The sequence below is a fragment of the Panthera leo genome, chromosome C1, assembly GCF_018350215.1.
Source record: "Panthera leo isolate Ple1 chromosome C1, P.leo_Ple1_pat1.1, whole genome shotgun sequence".
NCBI lineage: Eukaryota > Metazoa > Chordata > Mammalia > Carnivora > Felidae > Panthera > Panthera leo.
The window spans coordinates 204,520,931-204,524,080 of NC_056686.1; the positions used below are offsets into that span (position 1 = coordinate 204,520,931).

Consider the following 3,150-nt stretch of genomic DNA (forward strand, 5'->3'; position numbering starts at 1 on the left):
ATTTAACCTATTTTCGTGAGGCCAGGCCTCAAAGATCTACCCTAGCAGACTTCTCCACCTCACATGCAGCTGCTCTATCTATGCGTGGGAGGAAAAAAACCTCTCAATTGCACAGTGGAGCTAATTTTCCTCTGTGTCTTAATTCTAAAATCTTAATCCAAGCTAATGCTGGATTGTTTTATTTGATTTTTTTTAACATTTTATTTATTTTTTTGAGAGAGAGAGAGAGAGAGAGAGAGACAGAGCACAAGTGGGGGAAGGGTAGAGAGAGAAGGAGACACAGAAACCTAAGCAGGCTTCAGGCTTTAAGGGTCAGGACGGAGCCCTATGTGGGGCTCGAACCCATGAACCATGAGATCAAGACTGGAGCTGGAGTCCAGCGCTTAACTGACTGAGCCACCCAGGCGCCCCTAAGGTTGGCTTGTTTTAAATAAATAAAGACAGAGGTGTTTAACATCAAAGGGAAGGTGTTCTCTTCAACCACACCTGTAGCCTATTCTTTGAAGCTACTTTTATACACACAAAAATGAACAGCCACCGTAGGATTCCATGTGAGCATAATTCAACTACAACTTTCTTGAAATAAAACACACGGCTGAAGAAGGTGACCAACATTAACTATCAGAGTGCTCACTCCCAACCTTTCTCCTTCCTTGAGAAACTCAAAGGAAACAGTGGTGGTTCTGCCTCTGGAGCAGTTGCCCTGAAGCCCGAGGGAGGTGTCTTTCTAGGAGGAGTGCCGCACCTCCGGCCTGCGGGAGCCAAGGACCTTTCAGAGAACCTGGCTGGTGAGCTGGCCCTAAAGTCCCCGGTTCGCAAGCTGCTGCCCAAAGGTCACCGGTGTCCACAAGCCAATGGATGTGTTCAAGATGATACAGACAGCAGCCGAGCCTCCCTCCCAGAATTGTCCGGGAGGCAGGGACCCTCATTACTAGACCTCTCTCAGCTTAATACCACCAGCAGTGCAGGCAGGAAGCACAGCTCTTGGGCTCCTCTTGTTCCACCTCTGCCCATGCACCGCAACAAAGCCCCAGTCTTAGGACAGAGAGAAACCCATGCCGCCCACACCCGGACGCAGGCTGCACCCTGGTCGAGAGGGACCTCCTGCTCCAACCCTGTCAAAACCACCTCTGTCCCCTGTGAATATCAGAATGGGACCACGTGGCCAGTGTCTGGCTTCTCCTCCCCCATCTCGCTGCCAGCCTCCTGGGGTCCCCAGTGGACCCTCCAGTCCCACCAAGGAAGGGGTCGGTCCCTGAGCTGCCACAGAGGCCACCTAGGGCCTCTCCCTCGCTATAGAGTAATCGGCTACCTCCCCCAGTCCAGGACTCTCGCGGTCAGGGAGTACCACGCCCACCCCCTCACCCATGATCCTAAATGGTTCCAGAGATGCTCCGCCTTCCCCACTGCCATGCCGAATGCATGGGTCAGAACCCCTGAGCCGAGGCAAGCCCCCACCACGCCTCCCTCGAGGACGCCAGCTGGGCCAGCCCCGCCTCCTCCGCCGCCACCACCACTGAGGAATGGCCACAGCGATTCTATTGCCACTGTCGTTCTTTCTTGGATGATTTTGATTCAAAGTATTCTTCCCATCTAGTGGAAGACTTTCCTGCTCCAGAAGAATATAAAGACTTTCAGAGAACGTATCCCAGCAAAACAAACCCAGCTGCCCGTAGAGCCTCGCCTCTGCCACCCATTCTCAGGGGAAGCCTGGCTTGGTCCTGTGCCTCAGGAGGAGAATGGACCTTCCCCTCCTCTGCCCAAATGGTCCCTTCCATTCCCTTGAAACCTGCATGACAGCTCCTGACTGGGTGCTTCTCCAGTGCAACCCACCCCCTAGCCAGCAAGCATCCTCCCCACTCACCTCCACCTATGCATTCCGCCTCTACACTTGGTGATCGGACTCTTTATATTTAAAGACAGTAGGATCTCAAACCCTGCATGCATCCCTCCTCTTGCAAGCCCTGCTAGCCAACTCGGGGGAAAGCTTCCATGTCTCCTGCTTTCTTCTTGAGGAAAGGTGCCTCGTTGTGATGAATGAACTCCTTGTTGGCGCAGGGTGGAGAATGTTACTCCTACCTTCTCCTACCCACAGTGGCGGGAGCTTGGGGGGTATATTCTATTTCATCATTTAGGAGGTTGGGAAGGCCAGGACTTTTGGAGGGGGGTACATTTTTTTGTGAAATAGGAAAGGTATTTGCAGAGAAGCGATCTGTTTTAAAGGTCAAGTTTCTAGAAGGGGCAAAGAAACGGGCCTGCTTTCTTTTTAGGGTATTTTGGTTTTGCTCTCAGCCCACCCCACGCCACCCCCCGAGGGAGAAGTTGGATATTATAAACACTAAATACTAATCAGTTGAACTAAACCTCTAATAAAAAGAGAGGGTAGAAAAAATTGTGGATTCTTTTTTTTTTTTTAAGACACGGTTATTTGGTGAGGGGGAACAGGGGGTATCAGATGCTCCTTCATTTAAATTCCCACTCGGAAAACGGTAGTGAATGCCCGCTGGACATGTTTGTGTCGGTCAATTCCCTGACCAAAATATTCTACGAGAGTTTTAAATTAGGATAAAACACAGTCAACAACCCAATGGTACACGTTAATTACCCGTAATACCGTTGTCTCTCAAAGAACCCGCAAAGGTTCAAAATGGCACAAGAGTGACTGAAGGATCTCCTCCTGGATTCCTTGTCTCTCTGGCAGTCAGAGTAGCTCCCCAAGTCCTATAGGTGTGGAGGATCTGCTGATGGAGTTCTTTCTCCAGGTAGTCGGCATGGTCTTCTCAGCAGCTGGTTCCAAACGAGACACCAAATAAAGGTTTCTTCCAAGTCCATGGTATCATCTCCCAAAACCCAGGGCCCTGCGATGTCCCTTGGGAATAAGTATCTGTAGGGAGAAGAAAGAGCAGTGCCCCTTCCTCTGGCGTGACTGGCAACTTTTGCTCTTATCTCTGAGTCTCTCAATGATCACGATCACGATCGCGTCTGGGCAAAATCATCTTAGCAGAGGGCCAAGTCTTGGTGTCTTCCCCAAACAGGGCTCACCCATCCAGAGCTCTTTAATTCTGAAAGCAGTTCAGATGACTGCCTACCTTAAGCCGCCTGATCACTGTAAAAACAGCACCTCTTTCCTCCCCAGCGCTTACACTTGCA

The 3,150-nt window shown here is 50.7% G+C and overlaps 1 pseudogene; it reads left to right on the forward strand.

Moving 5' to 3' along the window:
• Positions 1-592: 592 nt before the first annotated feature.
• Positions 593-1,798, forward strand: LOC122226081 (annotated as a pseudogene).
• The last annotated feature ends 1,352 nt before the right edge of the window (positions 1,799-3,150 follow it).